Genomic DNA, 17,546 nt, shown 5'->3' with positions numbered 1-17,546 from the left:
TAAATACCCAGAGTCCCAGTCCTGTCTCCCTGTTGACTCTCTGTGAGACTTGGGATGCCTCTTATTTGTCGAGAGCCTCTGTTCCCTCACTTGTAGAATGGGAGATAATAAAAGTACTGGGTTCATCAACCTGTTAGAAGGTAAAGGAGAAAAATGCATGGGAGTTGGGTTTTGCAAACCTCGAGCATCGTGGAAATTTTGCTATCTCTCTAAACAAGCAGCATGGCCCCAGTAGACACAAGCTTGCTTTAAGGAATATATGTCCACAATAAAGCTCTCCAGGCAGGGCCCCGCTAGCAGTTGAAAACAAGTCAGTCATGGATCTCATCAGTGGCCAACTCTGGACCTTAATGGAAATGGGAAATCTCTGTGTGGTGCCGGGCGGACTTTCAGAGCGAGCTCTGTCTTTGCATCTCCACTCTCCGTCCTAAAAGCAGAGCCTTCCGGACCCCTCGGCCCAGTGAACTGTTGTGAACTTAATGGATAAACCTGATGCTTACTTTTGTATTGGCTAGATGCCTGCAGGCTTTAGTGAGCCCATGGTTGATATTATTAATGGATGGCCTGTTTTTCCGTCTTCTTGAAAGAAAGCAAGTATGAATGAGCGTTCCCTCTCCGGGATGTGTTTGGAGTGGATGTCTGAGCCTCATGCCAAGGCTGCTGGGGAACCCTGCGTCTAGGCTGGCAGGAGGTAGGCTTGAGGCTACTTTGCTCCTTTCAGCTTATAGCCTCCAGCTCCTTTCCTTTGCTTTCCAAGGAAGAGGGACTGTCTGTTCCCCAGCCAGCCGAAGGGTGTTGCACTGCTGAGTGCTAGAACCATAATTGGGGTGCATGGTCAAGAGTCAGGCATAGTTGCTGTCTGATCCTGTATCAAACTGGAGACTCCCTAATTGGTTTCTCTTCTCTGCAGGCAGTTTCTCTCCCCCCACCCCCACCCCACCCCCAAAAAAAGAAAAGAAAAAAACATGGTGTCTTTTATAGAGATGTTAAAAACTCTTAGGGCCCTTGTTTATAATTCTCTCGGCTATCAGTTTAGTTCGTGTCAGGAATCATTTGGACTCACAGATTTTGAGTTAAAATGGTTCTCTGACTTAGATTTTGAAATCTTTTCAGCATTTAACCCAACAGCCCATTCTGGTTCTTGTTTTCATAAATGGTCTTTGTCTTGTCAAAGTCAGTCTCGTCTGCTGAGTACCCTGAGATGTGGAGGTTACAGAGCTCATTTGCAAGCAGTGACATTACCTGGTGTGGTTTTTAAAGAGAACCCTCTGTCCTTTTGTCTTCTTAATGTCATTTTTGTTAAGGCTGGAAATTGTCCCCTAGTAGTTCAATTAACAGAAGAGAAGGGATCAGTTTCACCTGAAATAACCGGGATCAAGTCCCCAAGTGAGGTATTACTATTCTGCTCCCTGCGACTTCTTAGAATCTACCCTGAGACTTTCCCCAGGCCGTGATCCTCTGAAACTGAACGGTTTAAAAGTGTTGATTTTTGGATCAGAATTATTACCAGAGCCAGACATAGTGGTGCACTTCTTGAAAACTCAGCGCTCAGGAAGCAGAGACAGGAGGATCTCTGTGAGCTTAGCAAGCTCTGGGACATCTTTGTGTGGAGAGACTGTGTTTAAAACAACGAAATATTACTAGAAAAGGGATATCCACTTTTTAATTCATTATTTTTTAATTAAAATCACACCACTTCATTTTCTTCCTTCCCCTTCCTTTCTTGACTCCCTCTCAAAATCAAAGCCTCCTTCTTTAAACACACACACACACACACACACACACACACACACACACACACACACAAGCACACAATGCCTAAATATATAAATCAACCTGCTCCATCCTTTTAGCGTTACTCATATGATGTATATGATATTATGGCCGACATGTGGTACTAATAACCAATTGGGGGGCTCGTCCCTGAAAAAGAGTAATTCTCCTTCTCAGAATCCCTTAGTTTCCTGTGGTTCTTTGTCTATGAGTAGGGCCCTGTGGGATTTCTCCCTTTACATGTTAGCCTGTCTGTTGGGGTGTCGTCGTTCAGGTTTTAAGCAGCCATATTGTTGAGGTGTCATGAGCGAGGCCTCCCTGTCATTTCTAGGAGACACAATCTCACAACAGACTTTCTGGTCCTCACAAGGTCTCTGCCTCCTCTTCTATAAAGCTCCCCAAGCCTTAGGTCGGGCACTGTGCTGTACATGTGTCAGACAGGCTGAGCACTCCACGTTGACTTGTTCTCTTCATTTTAACCCGTTGTGGTTTTCCATAACCGTCTCCATATGCTTCAATGAGAAATTTCTTTGATGAGGGGTGAGAGCTATACTTACCTGCGGTCTAAGGATACATACTTAGGATGCAGTCAGGAATTATGCTTGTTAAGTACGGTGGTGGTAATAGGTTCTCCTCTAAGATCCCCAGCCTTATTGGCCCAGGTTGGTTGGCTAGATTTCTAGTGCCAGCCAGGCTTGCCCTCTTGTAAAGTACCATTGGTTAGTGCCAAGAGATGAGCATCACTATTGCATCCTTAGGGCTAGCGCACCGTGCCGGCCATCGTTGTGGTCTGTAAGCATAGAGATAGGTTTCTGATCATTGAAACTGGGTTTCCTAATAACGTAAAATCGTTTTCCATGCCAAGTAGCTCATTAAGGCAGAATGTGCACGGGCAAGTGGGTATAATTTGTAGACCATCTAAGAAGAAAGGTCTTACCATCTGTTGTGTGCTGCTGTGTCATGGGTGCCAAGGACTTGAGAGTTGAGTATTAAGGTACTATCTGTTTTCAGATTCAGATCTGGCTGTAGGACATGGAGGTTGGATGGGACGAAAAGCAGCAAGGAAGGAAAGATATGACCAGATAAATAAAACCACTAAAGCAGATTGGGGCTAGATGTAAGTTAAGAACAGTTAAACTGCCCGTGAGGGAGGAGTACCCAGTGGGAATGGGCCAAAGCATCATGACTTGGGAGCTCCTTGCTGGGGACATGGAATGACTGGCCACCCTATCAAGAGGGGACAGTGCTCATGAGAAGTCCAAGAGCTCATAAAGCGTGTTCTCTAGTTTGAGAAACAAGAAGTGGGTTCATAGGAATTAAATAAATTACAGGTATCATGAAACCATGTGGTTATATAAAGAATCCTCATTGTATAGTCGTTTGTTTAATCCTCTCCAAAAGTAACAAATAGGTTCGAATGTGTCATTTGAAGAGAGTCAAACAAAGGAACAGATCACAGAAGCATAGATACGGTATAAAGATACAGCAGTACAATATCTCAACCCTAATGAACATTGACATAATCATTCTCTATAAGCTGCAGGTGGGAATGGGAGGCAGCTATTACTGCCCTCTCCCTTGTATACCATTGTCCCCTTCATCTGAGGGACACAGATAGCATTTGAAGACAGATACAACAGGGTCAAGGCCAACCCATACCCAGCTTCCTACTGATATCCACATAGGTTGAACCTAGCAAGAGTCATAGGATGTCAGAGCCATAGTGATACCCAATATAGATCAGGTGTGCTTCAAAGGACCCAAAGCAGGTGGTAGGGTGAGGAACTGACCTGGATGGATAGAATGGCTCCTGCACACTAGCAAATGGGTCATTTCCTATCAGGAAAAGAAGCCTGGCTTTGCATGTGGCTTAATCCATTCCTCACAAGTGGTGTCGAACACAATAAGATTAGGAACATAGGGCCATTGTTGTAAGAATATGTCAGAGACTGTTCTATTAGGCCTTCCTCACTACTGCCCCGTGACCTCCTGTCTGACCTGTGCCACATTCATTCAGGTACAACCTGGTACATGAGTATTGTCTGGCTGGAGAGACATGAACCTACCTGGGTGGAGAAGAAGAAAAATCAGATAATTGGATTTCTAAGAGATCTTTCTCAGGTGTCTGGGAGTCAGGGTTCTTGTGCTTTTAATGAACAGCCTTTACAGTGGCCTACAAGTCCCTCCACAATTGGAATAGCCAGCTTCCAGAAGATGTTTGGAATGTCCCAGTCACAGAGACTTTCTCGCTGATCTTAGAACCACGTCCCAGTTCCCAAAGCCCTTTGCGCTAGCTCTTCCCTGTCCTAGACTCCTTTGTGACACATTCCCCACTCCCTTCCAATATGTACATTATGTCGTACGCTATGATGTTGACACACTCTATTGAAATTAGACAGTGGTCCCCAGGTAGCAACATGTTCCACTTCATCCCTATAAATAGTACTCACCTTCTTCTAATGCAATTTTCGCCTATTATGTTCATTGTTTCTTGTTTGTTTCTTCCCACTAGACAGCAGACTCCATGAGACTAGTGATATTTCTTTTGTTCTGTTCATTCATGAATTTCCATTGCCTAGAACATGGCCTAAATGCTGTAGATGCTTGACAGTAATTGAATGTCTGAGAAATGAATGAATGAATGAATGAATGAATGAATGAATGAATGAGTGAATGAATGAATGAGGTTCTTGAGAACCTAAAATCAGTGTGACCACTATCTTTTAGACTTCTCTCTTCACCAACACCTATCTGCTGAGGATCTTTCCCAGAAATTCATTGATCTTCCAATCACCATTGTTGCCAATACCTTGTGGCTGGAGTGATCGATGTCTCTGCATGCGTCACACTGGCTTGGTGGAGGAAATGTATTCACGACTTTGGCTCAGTGTCAAAATTAAATGGTGACCTTGGCTCACTTTGCCTCCCCACAGAGGTTATTTCTTAATCATAAAGGGAACACTCTGTCCTTGGGAAAAGTAATATTTCTGCCACCTTCAGCTTTCAAAAGGCTATTTGATATGGCTCACGGGTGTCCCTGTCATAGCCGGCTGAAAAAGCTTAGGTAGAGAGGATCAGCAAACGACCTGTCGTGTCGTCAAATGCTGGCCATGAGGTGAGATTCGTTTACAATAACTTATTTACCTGTCCAAATCCTTCATACCACATTAAAGCCTTCTCCTGCTAGCTAGGACCCTGGAGTGCTAAGAGGAAAAAGGAAAATCAATTGCTAATGATATATTCCATTAAAAAAATATATTGATTCCCAGGTAATGATGGTCCTGTGCTTTCGTAGGGAGGATGCCATTTCCCATCATGGCGATGGCTTTCTCATATATTACGTTTGAAAAGAGTGAACAAGGAATCACTCTTCCTTCCCATAATAGATAGCCTCTTTCTAGTAGGTATTAAATCTATATTTAAAACATTTCTCTCCAGGGATTCCATTCTTTGCCTCCTCAAGGTCTTCTTCCCCCGTTGTCTAAAAGAAGTAATGATTTGTTATTGTAATTCCAGACGTTATGGCCTTTTTCAGCATTAGATTGAAGACCAAATTTCTTGCAGTCTTCCATCTTGAATTGCTTTGTACGGATTGGGTGGGCAACAATGCGATCATTCTTACTTATGTCCTGCTAATGGCTCCATGGTGGAGATTAGAACTAGCCTGCTTGGAAGATGGGGAAGATGACGGGGTACTGCTCACTGTACCCCATCATCTGTGTATGCTACAGTAGGGTTTGGTACTCTTGTTTAAGAGCGTCCACAGGAGGAGGGGTCAGCATCATGGAAAAACCTGAGGTAGAGACAAGCATCCGTTAAGGGTGTATGGGGGGATCATCTATGAACTCAAAGTTGATAGTTCACAAAAAAATGATAGTTGTTCCCCACCCCAACCCCATTCTTTTCCCCTCTCTCTCCCTCTCCAGACTGTCTGGCTTCCCCACTATGCCCATGCTTTGCTAAGTGCTGGTGGCCGTCGAAGTTTTTGCATCCTGGGGACGAATCCTGAGCTTACCAGAGACGGACGGCGCAAGGTAAGTTTCTGCTTAACCATTCTGGGATGAGAGAGCCATCTCACATGGACAAAGCCGGGTGTCTGCCCTCATGCTGAAAGGCTGGGGAAGAGGGCAATGGAACTGCTCACTTACTTAACGGTCGATGAGGGTTTTACCATGAATCACAGGTGCCCAGGGCTCCCTCGGCCATCTTGGCCTCAACCAGATCTTGAGTGTCTGGTAGAGAGAAAGATCTGGAGGTGACCAGCAGCTACATGACCTTAAAAAACCAAAAACTGTTCCTCTTCTGGTTGGAAAAGTTCAACTCTTACAGTTCAGTTTTTTTGTTACTAAAATGTATTATTAGGCATCATGAAAATATTGTGTTTTGAGAGATCATCTCTAAGAGCTGAGGGCAGCTCATTGGCAGAAGGAAGTCTTAGAATACACAAGGCCCCAAGTTCAACCTCCAACACCAAAAATCCATACATGTATCTGTGTATATAGTTATATAGAGAAAAAAACTAAAGTCATGTAAATGATACAATTATATTTTATGGAGAGTAACATTTTGCTGTCTCTTTTTTTCTCATGTACATACATAAAATGTGCACATATGTCTGCGTGCGTACATACATGGGATCACCCTGTACCCACTACTACTTAGTGTTTTGACTCAAGAGTATGTTAAAATAGCATTTTATCTCAGGGATCAGAAATCTAGATCACTTATTAAAGCTTCTTATGCTAGGGATATAATAATTGAACATATATATACACATATTACATATACATTGCCTACTTAATGCCCTAGAAATAGACTTCTAAGATATTTTGAACCAACTACTGGAGCAGCACCACAAAATACATTTCTGAGAACATACTTTGCATAGCATTTATGTCCTGATGTTAAATTTAGAGAGATCTGTCCTGACATTTAGATTCAGGACTGTCAATCCAGGAGACAGCAGGGTGAGGATTGGCAGGTGTTGTGTGTGTGTAGGGGTGGGGGGTGACCTACCTGACGAGAGCATGGATCTTACGCAAAGCAACTTCAGCTTTGTTCTTTCAGCTTCAAGCAAGCCAGCAAAGGGAGCCAGTAATGGAGCCTGCAACTGGACTTGCCCACACTCACACATCTACTACCACTAAAGGGGAAGACCCTAGCCTACAATGAAGGAGGATGAGGGTGGGGTGGGAGTGAAGGGCTTCAGGATAGCTAAGGCTCACCTGAGCTAGCCCCATGTTCTTGGGCACCTCTGACCTTACAGCATCTGCCTAGGATTAGCAGATACTCTGCGCTTACCTTCAAGCATAAGGCTAGCAAGGGTTCCTTCCCCGGCAAGATTCTCTGTTGGTCAGTGACTGTTGGTCTGTTGCCTTGGAACTCAGTGATGGTGTGATTGGAGATAATAGTCTGGGATTCATCACAGAGACAGATAAAAACGTGTGTTTCTATGATCCCAGGTTACAGGTACCAGAGATGGTAATCAGGAAGTTAGAGGAAGCTACAGGCTGGGCCTGGATCAGATGCCACCATAAAGGTGCCCACCACCCAACTATGCCTCCAACAGTTGCCTCCTAGTAATGTAGAAGGCATAGCACAGAGAAGAACTGATGGGCTCCTGACCCAGAGAGCTGGTGGACTGTTGCCATGAATCTAATACAACCTCTGACTTGGATTTGAGGTGGAGGGACTGTCTGATCTATAGTCCTAGACCTCGGGGGATGTTTTGCTCATGTGGCTGTTAGGTCAGTGAAGTGTGGGGTTTGGGAACCATCTCCTTCCCAGCAAACAGAACGATAAGAAATAAATTTGGAGTTACGCTTCACCGTAAGACAGATTTCGTTGGGTTATTCTGCACTGTTCGTGTGCCAGGAAAGAGGTGATTGAGGAGGCCCTGGAGTAGTGATTTTGGTTCCTTAAATGATTGCCCTTAGCTTGGTTCTTCTTATACACTGTTGCCATTACAGGTTGGCACGGAACTTGGATTTGCCCCAACTTTGGGCAAACATGAATAGATTTGGGATGGGGATGGAGGTTGATCTGACAGTTCTTGCTAGGCGTACCAGATAGAGTCCACTTTTGAGGGCTTTAGTGTCTGCATGCCCCAGACTGATATCCCTATAGTGGGTATTTATCTGGCCTACCATTAGTCCGTTCTGAAGGGTAGGAACTGTGTCTAATGCCATTCTGAAATGTATGTCTTTCCACGTCTCGCCAACACCAACTCTGCCCACCAGCCAGGAGTGTCCCTCTGAGTACCCACCATATATGGGCCCAGAACCGCATATGTTCTTTATTCCTGATCACAATACTCGCTCATACTCCCGAAGACAGGAGAAGATGAAACTCAGTGTGGCCCCTGTTGACCGGCAGAAGCATCTCTGAACCAGTTTACTGAGTCCCGTTACAAAGCAGGCCAGTTCAGGAGCAATGTGAGGAGAGCGGCTGCCTGACCTCTGAAGTCGGATGGAAATTACCCAAGTAAGAATAAAAAGTCCCAGGAATGGTGAGAGAGGAATCTGCCCTCTGTGCTGGAGAGCTGGAGAATCAAGGATGTGCAGAACTGAAGACTAGGTTAAGAGTGGTAAGAACAGACCTCTGAGCTCTGGAGTGGTTGGAAAGCCAAAGCCAGGCTCCTTGGCACTGAGAACGCCCTGTACCTCTGTCACTGAGGCTGTGCAACCACCCCATACAGTCAGTCCTTTCCCCAACCAGTAAAATCCCCGAATATCCTATACCTTCAAGGTCACAACCCCTGCCTGGGTGAGTGGAAACTGTCCATGTGCAGGCTCTGGGTGTCCATACTTACTACAGCTCACATCTCCTGAGTTGATTGTGTAGATGCCCTCTGACCAAGCTCGGTCCTCTGCCAGCCTCCACTCCCCACTTAGGCGAGCCTTGTTTCCCTGAGGTCCCCGGTTCTTCCTCTCCTGTTCTGACTCCTTACCCAGCTCTGTTAGACCTCTGTGGTCCCTACCCCAAGGATGGGCCATGAAGATATCCCAGTACTGCTCTGGTCACCATATATGCTCAGTCATTCCCGCTTGCTTTTGCTGTCTTTCCTGGCCCATCCTGGGGACCTCCATAGCCGGCCTCCTCCACTGAATATCTGAGTGCTCGGTTCCTTGAGAAAGCAATGTGCCCATGGCCACCATCTGAACACAGTTCCTTACCGAGGCCTTGACCCTGGCTGGAGTGCTCTTGCCCATTATCTTTCTAGGACCCTCTGTGTGTTTCCATCAAGTTTCCCCAAGACCTCAGTGGCTTCCGTCTTATCTTTATAGAGTCATACAACCTTGCCCTCCTTTGCTGTGTGAACTGAAAATCTCTGGCTCTTCATCTTCCTAAGGCAGTGGTTCTCAACCTTTCTAATGCTGAGACTTTAATACAGTCCCTCGTGTCATGGTGATCCCCGGCCATAAAATTATTTTTGTTACTACTTCATAACTACAGCTTGCTGTATTATGAATCATACTGTGAATATCTGACATACAGGATATCTGATAAGGACCCCCGCTCAAAAGGGTCAAGACCCACAGGTTGAGAACCAATGCCCTAAGGCTTCCTCCCAGTTCTCCATCTCTCTAGTATTCACTGTTCTTTTCTGCCTTACCTGTGCCTTGGTCTTGACCCTCAGCTGGGTCCTTTGTCTCTATTTATGTTACATTCCAGAGTCCTTCTTGAATTAAACCTATCTAAAATAAAGTAACTTTGTTCCTGTTTTCCATGCTCTTACCAGGGGATTCCTTGGCACTCCGCATTCCCTGGCTATGTCTGTATCCTCTGTCTTGGGAGGGGGTGATGTCTCATCTTCCTGCTCTGACCATTAGCTTCTAGAGAGCAGGGTCTGTCCTCTTCTTTCGTCTCAGAACAGGGCTGAGTCAATACAGGACGGTATATCATGTTCTACCAGATACTGCAAACCTTATCCTAGATGGAGAGGACCCTGGAACTGGAGACCGTCCACTAGTGCTGCACTGTACCAGTAACCGTGAGAGCCATCTATCAGAATGAGACTAACCCTGAACTCCTCTGAGGAGACTGAGGGAAGATGAGGGGAGACTAGGGGGCCAATGATACTGGGGAAACTAAGGAGATACTGTGGGGGGACACAGAGGGAAGGGGTCAGTTATGCTAGTGGGCCCAGCCTCTGGGAACAGGGTCATGGCCCAGACATCTTTACCAGAGGCCTGGGCCTGTCCACCAAGAATTCTAATTGAATTGTTCTTACTAGATGGTATCTAGCTTGAACTGCTGCTTCCAGTTGAAACTGCCAGCAAATACCTGGGCCATCAGAAGGCAGGAGATATCCCAGGGAGCTCAGAACCTGTATGTGCATAGTAATTCCACTTAGCTGGTGACAGCTTGGGTGAACGAACACCCCAGTTCCTTCTGTCTTCAAAACCTCGTTTGTCACCTAGGCTAGAAATAGCTTCTCTGAAAACCCCAGAGTTTGTTTTTGTGTCCAAGTTTGACTTTCTACGTGGCCTTTCTTAGCTTGTGGGCATCCTCCCTGGTAGCCAAGACTGCTGGAAAGAGTCGAGAATTTGTCGTCTTTGTGAAGACAGCCGAGGGTAAAGCATAGAGGCTACCCCCAGCCCGGACTCTGTGCGGTGCTTAGAGTGGAACACCTTTCAAAAAAGAAAAGCAAGAGGCTCATAACGGTCTTGCCAGCCCTGCTCTCGTAAAGGACCACGCGTGCATTTTTGAGTGACCATGCTCCCGTGAATCCTTATCCATTATAGACGATCTCACTGACCCACAATTAAAAACTGTTCAAAAGTACTTTTAATCCGTTCTGTTGATATACGCCTCTAAGCCCGGTACTAAGGTAGCAGAGAAAAGTGGATCTTGATTTGGAAGTCAGCCTGGGCTGCACATTGAGATACTGTCTCATTAAAACAAGTAGAATATTCCTTTAAACTTTTATCATCCTGGATTTCTCTCCGCTCGCTCCCTCCACCATGACCGCTGCCAGAAGCAGTAGGGGGGTGGGGGTGCAAACTCAGCACACTGTGAAGCAAGAGGTTGCTGTAGTGCTCACTCCCTCATTCCTTGAAGCACTTATTGGCAGCCACCCTATGTATTATGTCACATCTGCTATCCAGAGAGCTTCAACCAATGCTCTGCCCTTAACACACTTTCCTGCAGGGAAACCAGCATCCAAACACACACAGTGATAACATATGAAGGATGCAGCAGGAATTTACCCTAAGTGCTTTGGGAGAACATGCTTAACAAATGTCTCTTACGCAATTTCTATCAGGCCAGGTACCACCACACCAAGCACTGGGAATATTGCAATAACCGTAGGAGAAGAATCCCCAACCCAACGCTTCTGTTGGAAACAGAAGTCCCATCCGTGCCTGCAGACCCTGCGGCTTGCTTCTGGATCCTCCTCCAATCTAGGCCACTTGGAAGCTCACCTGTTACAGCTGCTAATCGGTATTTTTACTCACACTTTCAGGCGAGCTGGATGCGAGAGGATGGAGATATTTAAGCCTCATTCACAGAGCCGAAGCTTGCCTTCCCACCCGTGTGAGACCGAAGCAGCCTAGCAACCCTCGTGGGCCCCTTCCTTTGATTTGTAGCAACTCATTTAGATAAAAGCATCTGGATTGTAAGGTAGCAGCAACAAAAAGAAATCATTAAAGCACATTTCTGCTTTTACACAGTAAACTTAATAACAGCACAGAGGTAACAATTAATCCACCCCCGCCCCCTTCCCCAGGTACCCAGGCAGATGCTGACCATGGGAAATAAAATCAGAACACACAGAGCCTTCAGAAGCCCTCTTCTGGGGCTCCGTGCTCGGGCTGCGTGCGTGAGGCAGCCCAGTTGAAGCTGGAGCCCCGCCCTCCCATTAGCACGTAGAGTGGTACCCTGCCTCTCCATCCCAGAATAAATTGTGTGATTATTTATTTAACACCAGTTCTGAGGCTTTCTAACGTGCATTGGGAGTTCTCTGCCATCTTGCGTAGGCACGCGCCTAGGTGCAGCCGCTGACACATTTGGATCCAACGAGAGTACTCTGCTTCGTGCCAGCCAGTGATGGACTTTGTTCCTTTCTTGGCTGCCGGGCTAATGTACTCCTTGGAGCACTTTGTCCTCTTAAACCTAAGTGTCTCATCTTCCCTAGCACTGTGCTTCTGTGAGAACTCTCTCCTCTACTGAAGCCCTGAGGCTGGGACACTCCCATCACCCACTCAGCCAGGGCTCCTCTCAGTGCCGCTTTGGGTCTTCTACTCTTTCCTGTGTATCTGGTTCCTCACCTAGCTCTTGGCCTCCTCTAGCATGTGAGGGGGCCCTGCAGAGCCCACACACCAGGAACTGCTGACTGAGCACACACACACACTCACCAGTACTGGGCCCTGGTCCCACCCCATCATAGGACCCTCCTGAGGACAGTGGCTGGAACTCCATCTCCAGGACGCTCCCTGAGGTGTGTTACAAAGAGAACTTGGAAATGTGGTTTATGGTTTCAGAGTCAGGACAATCTCCCCACACTTGGCTGTAACCAGACCCTTGGTAAACCAGCTCACGTTCAAGCCACACTTAGAAATGTGCAAACAATAGCCGTGCATTCCATCCATGACTAGACACATCTCTAGCAAGCCGCAGAGGTTCAAATCGTAGTTGCCAGCGTCAGACCGCCCGGATTCAAATACCAGCATTGCTTCCTTCCCAGCCTCGCTAACTCCAGCTGCAAATAAGGGTTCTGGAAATGTTTGTTGTATAAAGTAGTATCAGGAAGAGTGCCTAAGTGTGGTACCATGTAGACATTTACTATTAGTCTAAAGGGCAAGGGTCCCAGCAGGGAATGGGAACCTAACTCCTGCTCTCCTCGGGACCAAACATACCTTCAGAGATGTCCTGGCTGTGCCTATCCACAGACCTCCACTAGTCCGTCATTCTGCTGCCGTAGCTTACTGAACACACCAGTGAGCAGGTGGCCTCGGTGTCTAGGAGGTGAGAGTGGCCCACCTCCACACAGAAGCATCCCAGACAGCCCCCAAAGTGTACCCAGTTCCGTTTCCCATGGAAACACACCCCCTTTGAACTGATTGGAGCCTGTTTTCTTTACCTATATCATAGGGGTTGGGAGGGGGGATTCACTGTAGATCCCCAAGGAGATCAGGCCTGTCCCCAGGAGTGACACTGGCTATGTCCCCATGAGAGCTTCTGGGACTCCACCACAATTAGCACGGTGGCTTTAGAAGGCATGTCAGAATGTCCTTGGGGCATCTCTCATTAACAATTATGAAGTCATTATCTGGTAAATAATTCATAACCCGGGAGATGGAATAAACTGCCAATAAACAATAATCCATTTAAATGAGGCTCGGCAGGGTGAGGGTGTGGCCACAAGGAAGTTCTGAAGGGCAGTTCCCCACTCACCCTCCAATGTAATTTGCCTGTCCCTAAGAGCCCTGGGAGAGGAGGCCTGGCCTCTTCTCTGAAATCACACTTTGCCACCCATCCAAAGGTGTTGCCTGGCCCTGAGTTCAGCAATCTGTGGTACAGAGTGCTTTCTGTGTTTGCCCCTGGGTCCCACCCCATTGTCACCCTACCCCCGCCCTGTACATGTCAGTAATGCCGTTAATGCCACACTCTTTACAGAGCAATGAATTTGGGTCAGGGCGAGGTGTTGTGTAACTTGCCACAGTCACTGTGTTAGAACCCTGGGTCTGGAATCCAAGTTCCTCTGACATGAGAGCTGTCAGGATTGGCTAGTACCCCACTCCCTTCTAGGACTCTCTCATCACTTGTCTCTGTGTGACCTGTGACTCCCCAGTACAGCAGTGAGCATGGAAGGCTCATGTCCTCCTCCAGTCCTCTAACTGGGTTGGACCTCAAGGGTACCCGCATAGACCAACCCGCCTGGCTTCGTAGTTATGTAGTTAGGTATCTTAGTGGTATTTGAAGACCAAACTATGGGCACCTGCGAGACAACAGATTTCTTCAGGACACTAAGCCTGGAGAAATCCATCTTTTAACAGTTCTTATCAGTTTCTACCCACCAGGGCAGAGACTGCAGCCTCTGGCTGTGCGCAGAACCAGCTACCTTAGTGTACCGTCTACCACAGTTCTGGCTGTGAGTTGGCGATTAAGAGCAGGTCAGCTCTGTTTAAAGTTCCCCTCTCCTGCCTGGTCCATCATCCTACCCACAGTGCTGGCTCCACCCTCTATCTGCAGGGCCACTTCAGGGACCTGCCAGAGACTCTCGGGGCTCCAACCTCACTGCTAAGAGACTCCATCCTTCCTTCTCCTGAAGAGTGGCAGAGCAGACAGCATCCTTCCCAAGGCCTGGACTTGTGAAACATCCTCTCCAGGCTTCTCAAGCAACTGGAGTCTTGAGCTATTTGCGTCAGATATGTAACTGTCATACATCTGGAATGCTGTACAGACCTCTGTGGTCAGGCTCTGTGGTAAAGGCGGCCACAGTGGTTTTTAGACGTGCTTATTTCTCCTTAGCCACACTAACCAGCCCCAATGTGGCCTTTTAACCTCTCCCCCTGCAGCCAGCAGGGTGGTCAGGCAAATGAGGGCATGAAGGCAGGCAAATGGGTCACTGGCTTCTTTCTAGAAGAGCTTAGAGCAGCCGGAGCCCTCATCCCCATCCCCTCACCCCTACCTCTGAACTGTGTTGCCTCTCGGGAGGCACTGGCCCTGACTTAATTAATGGTTAGGCTACCACCGTGGCATATTCTCTGCTTGGTGCCGAGCCCATTACTTTCAGGCTTGAGAGTCGGCTCTTCTACCTAGACATCCATCTTTGGCCTCTCCATGGCCAATTCAAATTGCCTGCAATTTCCCACAATGAGTATCCTAGAAGGGAAGTTGCTACCTTCATTCCTGGGGCCCGGAAAGGCTGGACCCAGCCCCTTAGCCATGTAAGTGCATGAAGCACCAACCCCTCCCCCACTTATCCCATGCTTAGTTCTAGAAAAGATTCAGGGGACACAGAGGGACCTATTCAGGCATCATAAATCAAAACAGGAGTGAGAACAGGCGTAGGGTAATCTGTGGAGCCAAGGTTGTCACCTATGTCAATATAGACATAGATACTGTGATATATATAGATGTATATGTATATGTGTATACATATACACATATATATTGATATACCCCACATATGGACTATAGACTGTCACAAATCTGCCTCCAGGCCTGCAATCCTGGTGATGAATGTGAAACCTTCTACCTGATTTTTGCCATACAGGAGAGAGAGTGTACCTCCAAAAATGAATGCTCAGAGGCTTGCTCTAGATGAGTAGTACTCCCCGCTCCTTCTCAAGCTTGGATGGTCCCGTGGAGGCTGGGGAGTTGTTGTCACTCCAGCCCACTGAACTGGGTCTTTGTGTGCTTTGGCTGTGGATAGATGGATGGGGAAGGCAACTGTGTTGCAGGCAGGGGCAAGGATGAGGTTTAATCCCAGTAAAGTGAATGAGAGAAACTAGCTTTTATCGCAAGGCAGAGAGCATGGCTTCTCTGTGGGATACAGCAGAGAGGCTATCCTGACAGCCCCAGGGACTGATGCTCAGTGTCAAGACATGTTCACATACATGTCTTCCGTTCTCAGTGAGGGATCCTCTGGGCTGCTAAGTGGTGTTCCTGGAGAAGCATACTCAGAGGTCAGCCCTCCTCTCCCTCCCCCTCCTTCTACAGCGAGCCCTGGGGATGGATTGTCTCTGACACTAAAGCCTCTGCCCAGAGATCTCCAGGGAAGGAAATTCCATCGGCTCCCAAAGACCCGTTCCAGTGGCTCCTGCAGGCTTTTCTTCTATCTGACCTAAATCTCCCTTGCTGCAATTTAAGCCCATTTTCCCTTGTTTTGTTTTGAGTGGGAATAGAGAACAGCTAGTCCCCAGATGCCTTGGAAGACCGGGTGAATTAGGAGCTCTACTCTATCTCCTGCCACACTCAAGTGCATTCAGAATCCCGTTGAATCGGTCTCTGTGGCTCGTCCAGAGAGAACAGCCCTCACGGCAACGACAAGGTCTCATCCTAGTGGGGTGCAGGGAGTGTGGGGGTGAGCGTAGCAAATGCCACGGTGCCCACAAGCAAGGGTGTGGTTCCTGCGGGGCCAGGAAGACAGGCATGTGACCAGAGTGGGATGCTTGAAAGCTGAGTCTGGTTGAGCCTCAGGTCCTCCTCAGGAGGATGTGCTATATGGGTCGCCAAGTTCTAAAGACAGCAAGGCGTCACGAAGAGTTTGGTCAGCTCCAGGTCACAGGCTAAGGTTTGAGAAAACAACCTTCTTGTTTGGAGTCCCCTCTACTCTAGTGCTTAGGTGGGCGCTCCCAGATCTCCGCAGCTGGTGAACATCCTAAGGTTTGCTTTCACTTGCTTTGATGAACTCTGTGGAAAAGGGGTGCCTCAGGCGAGGAGATCAACGCGGATGTGTATTTCCTTTAGAGGTTTCTGCTGACCTCTTGGCCTCTTGGACCACTCGGTTTCTCTCTTGTCTTTTGTACTTTTTTTTTTAAACTTCCGGGAGTAACTAACATCCCCTTGTTTGGGCTAAAGATTAGCTATTTTGTAGGCCATTGGAGCCAGTTCCTGGAAGAGCTGGGTTCCTAGCGTGTTTGCGTGTTTGTCTATGCTGATCGGGAAGCGGTTGATCACATGCAGCAGCCATGTCTAAAACGTAACAAGGATGAATAGCCCCGACAGCACTCAGGTAGCTCATAATGAATGCAAGAGAAGAATCTTTATTTTTCCCAGGCCAATGGAATCCAAACCTTCCTCCTCTACAGGAGGAACGGAGAGAAACCGAATCCTTTTTCCTACATGGTTATCTTGCTGCAGTCCTGAGACGTGAGCAAGGTCATTAGACTTTTTTTCCATCGCTTGGTCAGAAGTGCCCCCCCCAAACTTGGCTTCAGTACAGTAGAGGAGGGGGGGCATGCAGTCTGCATTGATTGAATTTAAATAATGGAATTGCCATTAATATCTTCCATAAAAGATGATTGATTCTGACTTGGATTTATGGGAAGTTGGGGCTTATGAAAATAAACAGAGTGGCAGTCGTTCAATACCAAGACTGGTTTATGCACCAGTTCCCCCTCAGGGCTGGTTAAAAGGATGGGCTCCCAGCCTAAGCCCCCCTATGCCAGCAGCTGGGTCATGAGTGTCCCTGCAGGCTTTGGAAGGCTGCCTAGGTTAATCCAGGAGACAGGCTGAGCTCTCCCCACTCCCTCCTTCCTTCCATCAGATCTGAGAGTGAAACTCTCTGACTTTGTTCCCAGGGATGGCAGTTTCTATCCCTGTCCTATGAAAACCTGCTGCCCCCCTGTACGGCCGAGGATCCCTGGTGGCACAGAACATTTGTCCTGCTCCTTTTACATGGTCCCTTGATGCACAGAGGCCCCAAGCCCTGTGACAGGTGGATGCATGGGTAAGAGCATCTCCTGAGCTGTGTTTTCTAGAACCTGAGAGTTCATGACGTATATTGGCTTTTCCTCTGGAGGTTAGAAATCAGGCACTCCCCCAGCTCTACAACTCAGTGGCAGCAGTCAGGTCATTGCCAGCCATGAACATGTACTTTTTCAAAGCACCACCCCATCAGGACCCAGTTCTTTGCTCTTTGCTCACTCACTCTCTTGTGCGTGCTCCCCCCCGCCTCATGTTCCTATTCTGAAATGACCCTTTGGTCACCCCCACACCCTGCAGTGAAACTCTTGCATGAACTCTGTTGTGTGCTGTGGTCATAATGGCATCCCTTGGCTCCTACTCTCCAAGCCACACTGCCACAAAACCCTAACAAT

General features: G+C 47.5%; 1 protein-coding gene across 1 annotated transcript in view; it reads left to right on the top strand.

Annotated features, from left to right (window-relative positions):
- Positions 1-17,546, top strand: part of Klhl29 (kelch like family member 29) — a 306,652-nt gene that overhangs the window by 81,300 nt on the left and 207,806 nt on the right. The window contains exon 2 of the mRNA XM_032909187.1: positions 5,700-5,807. The gene's annotated coding sequence lies outside the window, so the exon portion shown is untranslated. The remainder of the gene's footprint in view (positions 1-5,699; positions 5,808-17,546) is intronic.

This window comes from Rattus rattus, chromosome 7 (assembly GCF_011064425.1).
Source record: "Rattus rattus isolate New Zealand chromosome 7, Rrattus_CSIRO_v1, whole genome shotgun sequence".
Classification (NCBI taxonomy): Eukaryota; Metazoa; Chordata; class Mammalia; order Rodentia; family Muridae; genus Rattus; species Rattus rattus.
Note: the sequence above shows the minus strand (reverse complement) of the source record. Positions and strands in the feature narration are given on the sequence as shown.